The following is a 17,582-nucleotide window of genomic DNA, read 5'->3' as shown; positions in this document are numbered from 1 at the left end:
CTTTCACTTCAAGGGAGGCTTCCTCTGCAATGGAAAATAAGCTTGAAAGCCAGAGCTGTGGGGGAATCCATTCACACAAGCTGGGTCTGGAAATGGCTGTGACTGGAAGGAATCCAGAGAAACCAATGAGTCTGTTTCAAGATAGCTGAGAGGTAAGGTTTTCCCTGGAACCAAAGTGTTCGCCAGGGAGACTGGAGGAATGAATTCAAGGGACCTCAAAGAAATTACTCCAACTTGAATTTGAAATAGAAATAGAAATGAATGGGGCGCCTGGGTGGCTCAAAGAGTTAAAGCCTCTGCCTTCAGCTCAGGTCATGATCCCAGGGTCCTGGGATCGAGCCCCGAGTCAGGCTCTCTCCTTTGTAGGGAGCCTGCTTCCTCCTCTCTCTCTCTCTGCCTGCCTCTCTGCCTACTTGTGATCTCTCTCTGTCAAATAAATAAATAAAATCTTAAAAAAAAAAAAAAAGAAATAGAAATGAATTAGCAGTAAGGAAAACACACACACACGCACACGCACACACACAAAGATGAAGCCAGCCAACTGAGGAACGAAGCAGAACTAAGGACCTAGTCAACATGCAGAATGCAATCTAGATGAGCTGATGGACAAGAGGCCAAGGCCCCATGACTCCCCTGCGTGGTTCATATTACTGCTTCACCAAGTATTCCTCCCCCGCTCGGGAAAGGTCTTGGGAAAGCAGACAAAGGTTTGAGGGTACCCTTCTCCATTCCTTGGTGTGTGACAGAACTTCTGCCGCAGGACTCGGGGCCCATCAGTCCAGGCCCTGCATGGGCAGTATGGTGGAGTAAGCAGAATAATGACCGCCCAAAGACATCCCTGTCCTAACCTCACAACCTGTGAATATGTTCCCCTACAAGGCAAAAGGGTTTTTGTAAATGTGGTTAAGTTAAGGACCTTGAGACAAAGAAATTTTCCTGGATTATCCAGATGGGCCCAATGTAAGGATGAGTCTTGCAAGAGAGAATCAGGAGCATCTGAGAAGGAGATGTAATAAGGAAGCAGAGCTCAGAATGATGCAGCCCCAAGGCAAGGATTTCAGACCACTTCTAGAGTTAGGAAAGGCAGAGAGAGGTTCTCCACCCTGTAGCCTGCAAAAGGACCACAGGCAGCCCTGTCAACTCCTTAAAGTTAGCCCGGGAAGACAGTGCTGGGCTGCTGAACTCCCCAACTGTATGACAGCAAATTTGTGTCACGTAAAGCCCCACTATTGTGATTTTCAGAAGCAATGGGAAACTTATACAGATGGCGTTGTGTCTAAGTTTGTGTACTCTGAGCTCAAGGTGTCTAGATCCCACTTCCAAGGCCACCACCAGCCTGCTGAGTGAGCTCAGGGAACTTGCTTTACATTCTGTGACTCTGCGTCTTAATAGGCAAAACAAGGTGGTAGTTGTTTCTGCCTTGTGTGGTTATTGTGTGCTTAGAACTGTTCCTGACCCGTAAACTTTCAATAAATGGAAGCTGCGGTTAATTTATTATCATTGTTAATATTATTATTATTATTAAATGATCATCACAAGATATGTTTTCATTACCCTGCTTCCACCTTCCCAACCCTGGATTTAGGAATGAAGCTTGATCAGAAGACAAAGCATGACTTCAGAGTCACAGAAATGAAGGCTGGGCACTGGCGCTATTTGTTCATCCATTCAACCATTTGTTGAGTGTCTACTATGTGCCAGCCATGATTTCATTGCTGCAGCACATGGAGGGAGGAAAGAGGACAAAGAATTTCTTCCCTACATTGCTTTTGCTTTTTTTCAGGGAAGAAAATCTTTCCCAGATGCCCCCTAAAATTCCTCCTGGAGTCTCACTGACCAGAGATGAGCCACATGCCCCCTCAGAAGTTCTGGGATTGCCAAAGGTTGGCTCAGATGAATATAATGTGTGTTGGCTGTATTACTGAGAATATTGAAGTCTGCTGTAGAAGGCAAGAAAAATAAAAGACAGGCAAAATTCATAAAATGTGTTAAGTATAGACAGAAGTTGGTAACTTGCAAGACGTGCTAGACATAGAATAAATGAAACATATGGACGTTGAACATAGATTTAAGATACAAGAACATAAGGATGTCACTTGTACACAGAAAGGATCGGAAAAACCAAGCTATAAGGTTAGGATCGTGCTAATTCCAGATTGACAGCTGCCATCCCCAAGTGGGGATGCCCCCCCACCCCCTCGGTGATGCTCATTACAATCCCATTCTGGTCCCTTCCTTGTGTGCTCTTCCCTAGCTGCCCATCGGGTCATCTGCATGCTATGGTTGTAGCCAAGGGCACTTGCCCCATATTTCTTTGATAAAACCTATGTTGGTCCAGGAACCTTCCATTTGCTGAGCACCTCTGTTCAACCTCAACTCTGGTTCTTATGACCACACTGTCAGTGAGGAAAGATGGTGGGAGGGAAGGAGCAAATAGGCGGAGAACATGAACATGAGGGAACACAGGATTCCGACAGTCGGCTCCTTCCACTGCTCTTACATCTTACCTGAAGTGGGTTCCCCTGTTCAGCTCTTTCCCCTTGCTTCTCCCTGCAAGCCTTAATTTGAATCCTTAAACTGAGTGATTCAACCATCTTAAATCGGTCTCTAAGTCCTTCTGTTCATGACCTCTGAAGAGCTTGCCTGGCGGAGTCCTTAGAAGCTGCATCACATCAGGATAATTTCCCACATGACAAACCCTAATGATTTGTCCCTGAGGGCTGGAAGCATTGCTATCTGAGCAAAATTGGAAACCTGTCAGAAAGAAGGGGAGAATGGCTATTGGGGAGGTGCCTGGAGTCACAAGAGTGAATCTGTTCTAAACTGATGGTTGCCAGAGGGGCAGGGACGGTGGGTGGAGGGTAAAACATGGCTGAAGCATAGTGGGAGGTAGAGGCTCCTGGTTACAAAGGCACAGCATAGGGAAGAGAGTCAATGGTAACTGAAATGGCATTGTATGGTAACCGATGGTAGTCACACTTGCGGTGAACACAGCATAACGCCCCAGGCTGTCAGGTCACTATGTTGCACACCCAAAACTAATGTAACCTTGTGTTATCAGCGACACTTGACTGAAAAAATGAAATAAAGTAGTCTGTTCTGACTCCAGGCCAGACAGAGTTCATTTGAGATAAAAGAGTTCGTTTTTCTGATAACTTGCAGATATGGGACCTTTAGAATTTGTCCTTCCTGAAGTGAACGGTACGAACTGGCCGGCTTCTCGAGGTCCTGCTGGCCCATGTGAGTATGATTATAGAAGGTTTGGGACTGAATGAGGTCATTTAGTCATTCACAAAACAAAGACTTACCAAGCACATACTGTGTGCTGAGGGCATGAGGATAAGGCATGGTTACTGGACATGCAAACATAAACGTTATTAATTATAACAATATATGGCTGAACCTGGGCACCCCTTTAAGAATCTGCCCTCAGGAGTGCCTGGGTGGCTCAATGGGTTAAAGCCTCTGCCTTCGGCTCAGGTCGTGATCCCAGGGTCCTGGGATCAAGCCCCGCATCAGGCTCTCTGCTCGGCAAGGAACCTGCTTCCCTTCCTCTCTCTCTGCCCGCCTCTCTGCCTGCTTGTGATCTCTGTCTGTCAAATAAATAAATAAAATCTTAAAAAAAAAAAAAAAGAATTTGCCCTTAGCAAAGCAAAATGTGTTGGGAGCCAAATAAAAAGGCACAACTAGCAGCATTACTAAGCCCAAATACTGAGGCACCTTGTGCCAGCAACCTGCTGTGGTCTTTCCCTGTCACCCTCCACCTTGTCCCCTGAGGGCTATCTCACTCTCCTCACCTGCCTGTGTTTGGATCTCTGCTGGCTTCCAGAACCTTGGGGTTCTAGGTCCCAACTAACACTACGGTTCCTTCTCTCCGTGGCTCAGCGATCCTGCTGAAAGCCTGCTGGAGAATCTCTGATGCCCTAACCCGCCTCTTACCCTCCCAATGCGGGCCCCACCCTGGCTGACACAGCCCAGCCCAGGCTTCCTAGGGGGATTCACAGTACCCAGGGAACCTGGAGGAGGAGGAGGCAAGGAGGGAGAGGGAAGGAGAAGGCTTCCCGGGGGATTACATTTGGGCTGAGGCTTACACACTAATTTGCTCTGGTCACAGCGGCTACAAACACAAAAGACGAGCCCACCCAAGGCAGAAACACTCTCTAGGAATGAAGCCAGGGCCTCAGGGAGTGACATTAACTCTTCCAGGCCTCCACTGAGAGAATGACAGCAGGTCAACTCACATTACAAAAAAACCATCTGCTTGCTCCGCATGCTCCTGCCCTGCCTGGAGTTGCAGGAGAGTAAAAAAATAGTGTCACAGCCATGCTGTGTGACAGCACCCCCTCCCAACGTTTCCATGCTCAGCAGACCTCCCAGAGTTGCTTAGAAATTCAAGGCTTGCTCCTAGCCACTGCCCTGGCCCATTTCCCGTGCCACTGCTCCAAATATTAGTCACTCTTCCCAGTCTCCATTCCCTCCGCGATCAGCTAAGGACTTGACCTCTTTCCTACAAAGAAAATCCATTTATTCAGTCAACAAACATCTACAAAAGCATACTGGCTTGGGTGTGCTCGAGCCACAGGATAAAGCTGGAGTGGTTCTTGACCTCACAGGAGAGTCAGAGAAATCCAGATGGAAATCCAGACAGGCAAGGCGCAGAGACCAACAGGCTGTGTTGTAACTGAAGAGGCTAGGAAGGAGCCAGCTTCAAGAGCTCTGAGCCCTAGCTGCACTCACCACCAGTCACCCAGCCCTACACTGGTGCCCAGCATCATGTCCCAACTCTTCTTCTGGGCATTCCCTGTTAGCAGGTCCATTGTTCCTTCCTTTCCCCACACTTTAGATCTCTCATTCCCCTCCTCCTTCTACCCTCTCCTGGAGGCTCCTTGAAGGCAGCAAGCCTGGTCTGTGCCCCCTGTCCCCTCACGGCCCTTTCTAGTTCTCTCCTTCCCTTTCCTCCCCAACCTCTTGAAAGAGCAGTCTATTTTTCAACTCATGTGTCTGTGTCTGTCATCAGTCTGTCCTTTGTCTCCACAAATGAAGGAAACTGTTCTTTTGAGGCCACTGATAACCTCTTACTGGCCAAACCCAGTGGTTTCTTTTCAGTTCTGGTCCTACTCCACCCACACCACACTAGGCTCCCGTTGCTTTCTCTGTTGTGGTATATATACTCAGCCAGCAAAAGAGCCGAACACATCCAAAGTTTAGAAAAAGGAAAGACTGGGAAGACCCCTGTCCCAGCCAGATATTTGCCCACGCGTAAACAAAAGTAGGGTTTATGTCCTGGATTAAGAGTTTAGATTAAAAAACAAAACAAAACAGGGTGCCTGGGTGGCTCTTTCGGTTAAGTGACTGCCTTCAGCTCAGGTCATGATCCCGGAGTCCCGGGATCTAGCCCGGCATCAGGCTCCCTGATCAGCAGAGTCTGCTTCTTCCGCTGACCTCTTTCCTCTCATGCTCAATTTCTCTCTCTCTCAAATAAATAAACAAAATCTTTAAATAAATATATAAATAAATAAATAAGGAGGGACGCCCAGTGGCTCTCATTCCATTAAGCATCTGCCTTTGGCTCAGGTCATGATCCTGGGATCAAGTCCTGCATTGGGCTCCTTGCTCAGCAGGGAGCCTGCTTCTCCCTCTCCCTCTGCCTGCCCCTCTCCCAACTGTGCCCCTCCCCAAAAAATAAATAAAATATTTTAAAATAAATAAATCAAATTTTTAAAAAACACAAAAAATTATACATCCCCTTGTACAATCTCCACCCCAGCACCTGATTTCTGGCAACAGGCTTGTGGGGAATGTACTTAGCCCCAGCACCTCACAGGGGCCATGCTCCTGGACATCTCTGCTGCATCTGGACTTCGAGTCTATCAGGACTGTGGCTCGAGTCTCTGGAGTGATGATCTGTTTCTGGTCCACAGAAATGTTTATCTTATTTGGGTGCACATCCAAATTTGAATTTTCTCCTTCTGCACTCTACGTACTGTTGCCTTGAGGCTTTTAAGCATGAACTTTCAGTCCCAGTTCTCTTGCTAAATGAGAGATTCTGCTGAAGCACAAGTTAGATCCTGTTACTTCCACACTCCTAAACCTGCAATGGCTCCCACCTCCTTCACAGTAAAGCCTCGGTCTTTATCATGGCTGGCAAGGTGGCACACGATATAAGCCCCCACTGCTCTTCTGAGCCCTCTTCTCTTGTTCTTTCCACCCTAGCCCCTGGAGCATTCCCTTCCTCTACCTGGTATGTTCTTCCCCAGGTATCCACACAGCTCCTCCCTCAATCTCTGAGCTTTTCCCCAAAAGTCACCTTCTCAGTGAGGCGGCCCTCCCTAGCCACCATATTGACAACATAACACTCCTACATTTCCTATTCTTCTTCCCTGCTTTATTTTTTCCCAAGCCTTTGCCAATTATGCTTGCTATGCTAGCATTTGCCTCTAATATACTATGTATTTCGTTTTTCTTATTTGTCTTCTCTTCTGTGCTATCTCAAGCCCCATGAGGATAGGGATTTGGGGCTGTTTTGCTCACTCATGAATCCCCAGGGCCTGGACGCTCAGTCGGCCCACAATAAATATTGGTTGGATGAAATCGCTGGGTTCATTTACCAAAAATCACGCATGCCCTTGACGCCTGAACAGTATATACAGCTCTTCTTTCTTCATGTTCCAAGGAGATGGCCATGCCACCATTTAGTCATTTCCCTATGTCCTTATCTCTTGAAAACTCTTTGCTCCTTTGGCTTTTATGACTCTCCTCGTAGTACTGTATCCATTCCTTCCTCTTCCCCTTCATGAGCTGTTCCTTCACCCACCCTTTGCAGGACTGAGATTTCCCAAGGATCTACCCTGCTCCCTCCCACTCTTCCATGCTTTCTCCCTGGAGGGGCTCGCCAACACCCTCAAGTCAGGCATCATCTTGAAGCTCAGGACTCCCATAGCTCCAGCCTAGATGCCTCTCTTGAGCTCCAGGTCCTCATTTGCAGATACTTCCCAGGTGACCCCAAACACCCCTTAACATAAAAGTTGAGCTTGTCCAAACTTAATTTGCACCTTCCCCTTCTTTAATCTTTCTGGTCTCAGGAAATGGCAACACTGTTTCCCTCTTCTCACAAGACAGTAACAGTGGAATCACCTTAGAATGTTCCTGTTCCCTCACCTCTGCAGGAAGTGCCATCAAAACCTGCATCCTCAGAAACTTCTCCACGGTCAGACTCTCTTTTCCATCCCTCCTGCCTCTGCCTTCATCCAGGGCTTTTCTAGCTCCCAATCAGCTCCCAGTCAAGACTCCCTCTGGCTTATTCCCCATACACCACCTGATAGCATCCTCAAAAGCACTCTGGCCACACGTGTGTTCCAGGCTACCCACAGAGAACTTTTTTTTTTTTTTTTAATTTGACAGAGAACACAAGCAGGCAGAGAGGCAGGCAGAGAGAGAGAGAAGCAGGCTCTGCACTGAGCAGAGAGCCCGATGTGGGGCTCGATCCCAGGACTCTGGGATCATGACCTGGGCTGAAGGCAGAGGCTTTAACCCGCTGAGCCACCCAGGCGCCCCACAGAGAACATTTTTGAAGCAGGAGTATAATCCTGCATGAGAAGGCAGATGAGATCCTGCCTTTAAGGAGCTCAGAGTCAGAAGACAGCCACTAGGCACGTAATGAGAGTAGATGGAGATGTACGACAGTGGGGAAAGCAAAGAATGTGAGGGCAGCACAAGTTGGGGGGGTAGACCTACCAAAGGGGCAAGGGGATCACCTTGAGGAATGGGCACAGAGTAGAAGATGGTCAGGAGTAACCAGACTGTAACAAAGTCTGTGCGGGGTGCAGGTGGAGAAGGAGAAATAGTCTGGGGTGAAGAAATAGATTCAGAGAAAGCAAGACCCCTTGTGGGACAGACAAGAGCTAGAGGTCAGGGAAGAATGCTGAGGCCAAGCCAAGACTCCCAGTTCATTTCCATCTCTGCACTTTCTAAGAGCCCAGGGTAATAACTGTAAGTAAAAATTGTAAAGTATTGTCTTTTCTTCATCAGTGCAGGAAAGAAGAGGAGGAGATATCTACAAGATTTCAGCACATTTCTATAAGGCAGCAGACAGAAGAATGCATGCTTGGGGATGAAGCAGAGGGAAGACCAGACCTTCTTCTGGGGAAGACCAGAACCCTCCCAGAGAGGGCTATACCGACCGGCTCACACAGCCTCCCAGCTTCTGTCCTCAGAATCTGCTGAAGTCACAGAAAGCACCAGAAGAGGAGCTAAAAACCAGAAGTTAACTGGCCACCTGCATATTGTATACTTTTCCTGGTCCGCCTCCCCAAGTGGGGATCTGGGTTAATTTTAAAGGACCCATACCTAGACAACAACATAGTGATATGTCAGAGCTTATGGATTAAGAAAAGATACCAAAAGTTCCCTTAAATGAAAGAAAAAAAAAAAAATAAGGCCCCATTCTAACAAGAAAATGTCAGAATGGCATTAGACTTCTCAATAGCAACACTTTTTGCTCGGACAAAAATGGAGGATGTCTACAAAGTTTTCATGGAAAACTATTTTCAATCCGGACTTCCATACCAAATGAACCTGTCAATTCAGCATAAAGGAGAATAAAGAAATGTTCAGGGGTGCCTGGGTGGCTCAGTGGGTTAAGCCTCTGCCTTAAGCTCAGGTCATTATCCCAGGGTCCTGGGATCGAGCCCTGCATCGGGCTCTCTGCTCAGCAGGGAGTCTGCCTGCCTCTCTGCCTACTTGTGATCTCTGTCTGTCAAATAAATAAATAAAATCTTTTAAAAAATAAAAATGCATTTCTAGCTCTATCTACTGAAAAGGCCTAGAAATATGACGACCAACCCAGGAACAATGAGAAATAGTTCATTCCTTGTCTAGAACAGGGAATATATAAGATGAAACTCAAACATCTATCATTCCAGCTGCCAAAGAAGAAAAAAGGTAAGAATCTCAGGAGCCAACTGAAAAAACTTTGCAGTGGCCAAAGAATGATGATGAGAAGGAATGATGAGAGCATCAGTAGTGACAACTGGAATGAATTGAAACTCATCAAAAATACTTAAGTCCAGGAAAAAAATTTTTTAAAGTTGACAGGTTGCCTTGGGAAAATACTAGGGACTCACTGTTTTGAAAAATGGTAAATGAAAGGAATGTATCTGACCTTTCCATAGGAACCTCAGAGTAACTAAATAGTAAATGAAGAGAAACTTCTGTCTAGGATGAAACTCTTCCAGTTAGTAGGTGAAGGAGGGACAGAATATTGCCATGTTGCAACCTACAATAAAATAATTCATGTAGGCAAGGATCACCAGTGGTCGCTCATGTGGTAATGGAGAGACAAGTAGACATGATGTGCCTACTTTTGGGAATGTCACGATGCCACCTATGAAAGTGCCCCTCAAGTAATCAAACTTGAATCTGATTAAGAACCTAGACTTAAATACTAATTCACAGGAAGTACAAGAGATAAAAGACCATGTCAAAAGTCACAACAGGAATGCAATCAGCAAAATTTGGATTGTGGGAAAGTTTACAAAAAAAACAAAAGCAAAAAATAATTCCTTTTTCAACAAATAAACGAGACGGAAAAAAAGAGAGGAGGGAACTATGGAGTAAAAGACACTCAAGAGATACATCAAACAACAGCAATTGGATCCAATTCAAACAAGCCAACATTTATACACATCAGGGAAATCTGAACACCGACTGGTTATTTGATGATATTCAGAAATTATAGCTATTTTTTAGATGTGTTAATAGTATAGTCATTATGTTTTTTTTAAAAAGCCCATACCAGGGCACATGCGTGGCTCAGTTGGTTAAGCATCTGACTCTTGATTTCAGCTCAGGTCATGATCTCAGAGTTGTGACATCGAGTCCTACACTGGGCTCCGTGCTGGGCATGGAGCCTGCTTCAGATTCTTTCTCCCTCTCTCCGCACCTCTTGCACCACCCTCTCTCCCTCTCTTATAAAAGAGAGAGAGAGAGCCCTTATCAAGATATATTCTTAAATATTTACTGGTGATATGATATCTTGGATTTGATTTGTTTGAAAATAAGCTGGGAAGTGGGCGGGGTGGGGGGTAGTGCCTGGGTGGCTCAGATGGTTAAGCATCTGCCTTCAGCTCAGTTCATGATCCCAGGGTCCTCTCATCAAGCCCTGGCTCAGAGGGGAGCCTGCTTCTCCCTTCCCCTCCCCTCCGCTCAAGCTCTCTCCTCCCTCTCTCTCTCTCTCTGTCTCTCAAATAAATAAATAAAATCTTTAAAAATAATAATAATAATCTGGGGGTAGTGAAAAGTAACTAGGAATATAGATAATATAGGGTTGGCCATGAATGATAACTGCTGGAGGGAGTTGACATGTATATAAGGGTTCATTGTATTTTTTTCCCTCCTTTTACTTACGCTTGCAGTTTCCCATAACAAAAACGTAAAAAAAATAAAACAAATACAAAGACAAAACATCCACTGAGCATTATTTGTTAGGAAGTAACTCCATAGTGATAGCAAGCTTCAGCAGTTACTGAGAGAAAAATACAGCAACATTCAGAAACAATGCATCTGATGGTGGGGAGCAGTTAAGGGAAGTCCCAGGAAGAGAGCCCAGAGCTGTGTGGCCAGGTGGCTGGACCAGAGATGGGGGTGGGGGTTAGTGTATGGGAAGGGGGACTCATCAGAATAGGGAGTATGATCAATGGCTTGGGAAATTCACAGAACAGAAAGAAAGAAAAGACAATAGCATATCCAGAAAAACAAAAAAGTAGACAAGAAAGGCAGAGTCAAGGGGCGCCTGGGTGGGTCAGTCATTTAAGTAACCACCTTCAGCTCACGCCATGATCTCAGGGTCCTGGGATGGAGCCCCTCATCCAGCTTCCTGTTTAGCAGGGAGCCTGCTTCTCCCACTCCCTCTACCCACGACTCATGCTCTCTCTTGCTCTCTCTCTCTCAAATAAATAAGTAAATCTTACAAAAAAATAAGGCAGAGTCAAGTATGAAGCAAACTGAAACATAGCATAGACATGAGCAGCACTGAACAGTTTTCTGTGGTTATTATAAACACGTTTTTTGCTTTTTATTTATTTATTTTTATTTTTTTTGAAGATTTTGTTTATTTATTTGAGAGACAGAATACAAGTGGGGAGGGGCAGAGGAAGAGACAGAGGAAGAGATACTGGACTCAATCTCAGAACCCTGGGATCACGACCCTAGCCCAAGGCAGCTTCTCAACTAAATGAACCACCCAGGTAACCCTTTTTTTTTTTTTTTTTTTTTTTTTTGGCTTTTTAGAATCAACTTGGAAAGAACTTATGGAAGATTTCACTATGGTGGGGCACCTGGATGGCTCAGTGGGTTGAGCCTCTGCCTTCGGCTCTGGTCATGATCTCAGGGTCCTGGGATTGAGCCCCACATTGGGCTCTCTGCTCAGCAGGAAGCCTGCTTCCCCCTCTCTCTCTCTGCCTGACTCTCTGTCTACTTATGATCTCTCTCTCTCTCTGTCAAATAAATAAATAAAATCTTAAAAAAAAAAAGATTTCACTATGGTTAAATGGAAAAAATCATACAAATGCATAAAGCATAAAGTACAGAATGGTTGGGGCAGGGAAGGGGGACAGGAGGCTGGGAGCGCTAATGTTCCCATCTTACAAAGGGCTAAGTTAGTGGTAAACCTGTTCAAGATGGATGAAGCAAGAAGTGGAGATTTAAGTAAACTTTTTGAGGCTTCAAAACAAGCCTGAGGAGGAACGACCAATAGTCTGGTGATGGAGAAGAGAGACAAAGGTAACAGAAATCGACAAAACCTTATCCCTAATATGCTAGGATATCCAAGATTGGTAAATCAAGAAACTTCAGTATAAGCATACTACTTGGGGATGAGGGGGTAACCACCAGATTTATAAGACCCAGAACTGCTGAAAATTTCTGTAGGAAGGAGGGGTAAGTCTGTGTTGGAGCACAACTGCTTTCCATGCTCCTCTGAGCCTGTATTGCTTTGATCCGCAGCACTAGGATAGAGGGTCTTGTGAGCCATTTGAAGGAGTTTAGAGTTTTACATAGACAACCAGGTGATATGATTAGATCTGTGTTCTAGATGGATCTCTCTGGCTGAGAGAATGTTGGCAGAGAATGGAATGGAGGCCAGCCAGAATGGGAGTGAGAAGGTGGGGGTGGGTTGGGAGGGGGTGGGGGTGGAGCAGGGCAGGGGTACAGCTGCAGATGTCCAGGCCCATGATGGCCTGGCACAGGAAAGAGTTGGATGGATTCAAGAGGTGCTGAAGACATTTGGAAGAATCATGTCTGATGCCCAGGTCCCTGCCAGCAGAGTGAGGGATGGTCCCTTTTATGAACTGGAGAACCCTGGGGCGGGACAGGAGGGTTCAAGAGGAAGATAACCAGTTGAGTTTGGACACGTTCAGTTTGAGTCATCAAGGATGTGTGAGGCCTTTAATAGTCTGGCACCAACCACCTTCTCCAACCTGTTTCTGTACTCACTCATCACCCCCCTGCCACGCTTACCTCTATTGTCTTGTCACACTGAGCTTCTTGCTTTCTACAAGCATATTATATGTCTTTGCTTCTGCTGATGCTTCTGCTGAGAATGCCTTCCCTCTCCCTTCTCAGCCTTCAGAGTGTCTGGTCATTACTCAGCTGCAATCTCTGGTCTTCTCAGAAAGCTTTCAGATTCTCCCAAGAAGTACTCCATTCTGTGGGTGCCCCAGTATGCTAAAAGATCTCTGTCTAGCTCTGAACACATCCTCCCATAGATCTCTTTTTATATGTCCACTTTTCCTACCAGGCAATAGTTTTATAGAGAATAGGAACTGTCACCAATGCTCCTTCATGCTTAAAGTAGGAAGATACTTTATCTAGTTTGTCAACTCTCTCAGCTTGGTGATGACTTCCCAGAATGCCACATTGTAGATGATTCTGAACAGATGCAAGGTCAGTGCAAGGTGGTGGTGGTGTTGGGAAAGTGGAAGTCTGTCATGGGTGGAGGAAGAACAGGGAAGGACCACGAGTTCAGTGAATGAACTATCAAGAAACATACCTCCCAGGGTACTTGGGTGGCTCAGAGGGTTAAGCATCTGGCTCTTAATTTTGGCTCAGGTCACAATCTCAGGGTTGTGGGATTGAGCCCCACATCAGACTTCATGCTTAGTGATGGGTCTGCTTGAGATTCTCTCTCTCCCTCCCCCACTGCCCCTCCCCTACTCTTTCTCTCTAAACAAAATAAATAAAATGTAAAAAAAAAAAAAAAAAACAAAACAAAAAACCACCCTTCCCAAGTGGAGTAAAAAGCATCTTCTTGTCTACCATCTCATCATTTAAAACACCTCACAGACTGAGGGGCTTGCCTTGGGGTCTGATTACCTTTACACTATCTGGAAATTTTTGCTCCCAACATTTGACCCGCATACACCATGACTCTCCAACATCCAGCCACACCATGGATTTTAGTTGAGACAAGCCTGGTCCATATCTCTTCACAGCCCTGGATCATATGAGCCCTACACTCCTGAAGAAAGCCTTTTCAAGATGGAATCCTCCAGTCCAGCAAGATTTGGATAAATCCCCCATTTTTTCCCTAAACTTTTATATTAGTTTCCTGGGGCACTTGGGTGGCTCAGTCATTAAGCATCTGCCTTTGGCTCAGGTCCTGATGCCAGGGTCCTGGGATCAAGCCCTGCATCAGGCTCAGGCTCCTTGCTCAGTTGAGAGCCTGCTTTTCCCTCTCCCTCTGTCTGCTTGTGTTCCCTCTCTCCCTGTCTCCCTCTCTCTGTCAAATAAATAAAATAAAATTTAAAAAATAAAAATAAATGTCTATATTAGTTTCCTGTAGCTGCCATCACAAATGATCACAAATAGGGTGGCTTAAAATAGAAATTTGTTTACTCACAGTTCTGGAGACCAGAAATTTAAGATTAAGCCATTAAGTCACCAGGGGGGAATCCTTCCTTGCCTCTTCCAGCTTCTACTGGCTGCAGGCAGTAATCTTCCCTGACTTCCTTGTTCCCATCTCTGGCTCTGTCTTCACACGGCCTTCTCCTTTCCTGTCTTCTCTTCTGTCTCTTACAAGAACATGTGACTTTGGATTTAGTACCCAATGGATAATAACCAGCAAGCTCTCACTTGAGACCCTTAGTTTAATTATGTCTGTGATAACCCTTTCTCCAAATATGGTCACTTTCACAGGTTCTGGGACATAGACATATTTTGGGGGGGAGGGTCACCATTCAACCCCTACACCTTCTGAATGGAAAATGACCAATAAGACACAGGATTTGTTGACTTTGAGACATAACAATAACAATTTCTGGGGCGCCTGGGTGGCTCAGTGGGTTAAGCCTCTGCCTTTGGCTCAGGTCATGATCTCAGGGCTCTGAGATCAAGTTCTGCATTGGGCTCTCTGCTCAGCAGGGAACCTGCTTCCCTCTCTCTCTCTGCCTGCCTCTCTGCCTACTTGCAATCTCTGTCAAATAAATTAAAAAAAAAAATCTTTAAAAAAAATTTCTCTGAATGGGGACATACATAGGGTTCTTTAAAAATGTAGATAGGATAGTGAAAAACTATGACAAAGAAGCAGCAGAAAAAAAAAAAAGCCCAATGCTAATCAACAACATTAACATGATTGTTTTTGTCCTCACTGTCACAGCCACACAGAAGGTTCTGTGCAGACTGTGGCCTTATTGTCTCTCCCCTGGAAAGTTTCTAAGGCCCAGTATTTTGAGCTCTGAGGACAGTAGAACATTGTGACATTCTGCCAAAAAGTTCCAGTTTAAAAAGAAAGGATTATTTCGCCCAGGAAATTCTATCATCATTGCTAAAGAAGAAAAAGACTGTGAAAGGAAGGAGAGAGGAAGGAACACAGCAATGAGCTCTGCAGCCTTCGGCCTCTTTCGGAGAGAAACGCTCACTCATCTGTGCTTTCGAGACTGGATGGCAAAGAGGAACCTTTCCTCCTGCTGATCGCCATCCAGTGCTTCTGTATTTTCGTCGCTTGCTCTTGCTGCAGCCATTCCATCTGGAACCGAGGCCCGCAGGGTTAGTGTGGCTTGTGTTGCTAGCCTAGCTAGGCTCACCTCTGTTCAATCCATATCTGAGAAGATAACCAAAAGTTTCTATTCAGAAAAGTCCAAAAAGAGCAGACCTCTCCCAGCCTCACGCCTCACTTCAGCAATAAGGGGCCTCTTGAACCAAGGAAACCCACCATAACCTGTCCACGTGGGTCACCCCCCAGTGAGAGTCAGCTCTGTGGACAGTACCTCTGCCCCATTTTGGAAAGGCACGATCAAAGTGATGAGAATCACTATCATGTGACAAGCTGCTATGATTTCACCATCATCAATAGTTATTGAACACATGGAATAACCACTGAATAGTTATCAAGGACAGTGTCCTCTGACCCCACTCTGAAACAGAAATATCCAGCAGTGACAGATTGTTGCCATTCCATCGTTGTCAATATTTATGGGACATTTAGAGTTACATCCCAACTGGTGAGACACGGCATCTCTCTCCAGGGAACCTGAGCCACCTCAGGAGTAGGAATATAGGAAATAATATAGGGAAAGGACCTGTGTTATCCTTGTTCCCATTTAGCACACCTTGTGTTTTACTGATGCTCAGTCAGTAAGTAACAGTCAGTAAGAAACTGTTAATGACCTCTTCTCCAGACTACACAGCCTCAGAGGCAGGGTTCATCTTCCTGTTTCTTCCTATTGTTCAGTGTCACCAATTATTACTCTGAGGGGTGTTAAAAAAAAAAAAAAACTGTCCCATATTTACTTAGCTGATAGTCTTGGAGCAGCAAGCAAACAGATCTCTCTGAGGACCTGGAACTAGCCCTTCTGCTGCCTGCCCTTCCCACCTCCCGCTTCCCACCTCCATCCTACCACTCCCCAACCTCACACCTCAGCTTGACACCCCCCCCACCTCCAACATAACCCCTCTAGAAGGGAGGGTCTCAGTCAATGAGTAGCTTTTGGGCTTTGTATAACTTACTTCAAATTAGTTTATTTGGAGACCTCTGCTAATGAGTTCTTGAACAACTGACTGGGAAGTTGGGAAGTTGGCATCTATGAATCCTTGTTACCTGGAAAGCAAGTTAAACACAATATACTATTTAGTATATGAGTAGTATACATATACATCAGCAGTACATAGTATTTGAGTTCAGAGAAGATTTGAACAGTTGTTACCTGTCCATCTTTAAAGCTGGATGCTGCCGGTGGATTTCACATGTCCATACACTTGGCATTGTCTTCTCTAAGCCCATGTGATGGGGAGTCCATAGTGGAATGGCCTCTGGGTTGCTGCTTGGTTCACCCTGACCCAAGCAGGCACTCCATTTTACGATGGAGTGAAGTGGAGCAGCCTCTCAAACTAAGCTCTCCTAATTTAGACACTGATTCTCTTGAAAATAAAAAGGTGCCCCAAAATATCCCTTGGGTGGGTAAACTTTTTTTTTTAAGTTTTTATTTATTTATTTGACAGACAGAGATCACAAGTAGGCAGAGAGGCAGGCAGAGAGAGAGGGGGAAGCAGGCTTTCTGCTGAGCAGAGAGCCCGATGTGGGGCTTGATCCCAGGACCCTGGGATGATGACCTGAGCTGAAGGCAGAGGCTTTAACCCACCGAGCCACCCAGGCGCCCCTGGGTAAACATTTTTGAGACAAAACTCATTTGTGAGAATAAAGCAGGCCAAGAAGGGATGACTAAAGGCAGCAAAGGACCACGTCAACTCGTGATTCACTTAGCCAAGACAGTTTTCCAAGTCTCCACTGACTAGGCCTACAGGTGCCGTACTGTCCAACCGAGCAAGTCTGTGGAATCTGATAAGCATCCTGAAATATGAATCACAGAAACAAAACCTCAGTTTAGAATGAGGGATCTCTTTAGAAATGAGGATTTCTTTAGAAATAAAGAAAAGTTCCTCAATCTCAAAGAAGAGGGTGCTTCCCAAGTCACAGGCATGAGAAAGAGGCCCTTTTGCTCCCGCTGGACTGGTAAGCAAGAACAAAACATGATTTGTTCCGGAAGTCATGACTGCAAAAGCTTGCTTTCTGGGCAAAGTCCCTTTATAGGCACACAGCCCATCCCTCTCATATCTTTGGAGCTCCCACGGACTGGGGCCCCAGATATACTTCTTTACTAAGGATGATGCCTTGGTGAGGCACCAGGAGGCAGAGGAGCCAGGCTGTGGTGGATGAAGCCTGACAGAACCCATGACAGGACAAGACAGTCAGAAACATGAAACAGCCATTCTGGGTATCTGGGGAGCCCTGGCATAGGACTCAAAGGGTACTGTGTGTTATAGACAATACATCACGAAACAATGTCACACAACATGATATAACACAGGACATGGGGGATTTTAAATTTTACATACATTTTTATTTATTTATTTTTAAAGATGTTATTTATTTATTTGACAGAGAGATCACAAGTAGGCAGAGAGGCAGGCAGAGAGAGAGGGAGGGAAGCAGGCTCCCTGCTGAGCAGAGAGCCCAATGTGGGGCTCAATCCCAGGACTCTGAGATCAGGACCTGAGCCGAAGGCAGCAACTTAACCTACTGAGCCACCCAA

General features: G+C 45.7%; 1 long non-coding RNA gene across 1 annotated transcript; it reads right to left on the bottom strand.

Annotated features, from left to right (window-relative positions):
* Nucleotides 1–14,605: 14,605 nt before the first annotated feature.
* LOC101683725 lies at nucleotides 14,606–16,493 on the bottom strand. The gene is made up of 3 exons (XR_001178256.2): nucleotides 16,197–16,493; nucleotides 16,000–16,090; nucleotides 14,606–15,094 (listed from the first exon to the last, which is right to left on the bottom strand). It is a non-coding gene; the product is annotated as an uncharacterized LOC101683725 (long non-coding RNA).
* Between the last annotated feature and the right edge of the window lie 1,089 nt (nucleotides 16,494–17,582).

This window comes from Mustela putorius, unplaced genomic scaffold (assembly GCF_011764305.1).
Source record: "Mustela putorius furo isolate JIRA1106 unplaced genomic scaffold, ASM1176430v1.1 tig00000145_pilon_pilon_pilon, whole genome shotgun sequence".
Taxonomy (NCBI): Eukaryota; Metazoa; Chordata; class Mammalia; order Carnivora; family Mustelidae; genus Mustela; species Mustela putorius.
Note: the sequence above shows the minus strand (reverse complement) of the source record. Positions and strands in the feature narration are given on the sequence as shown.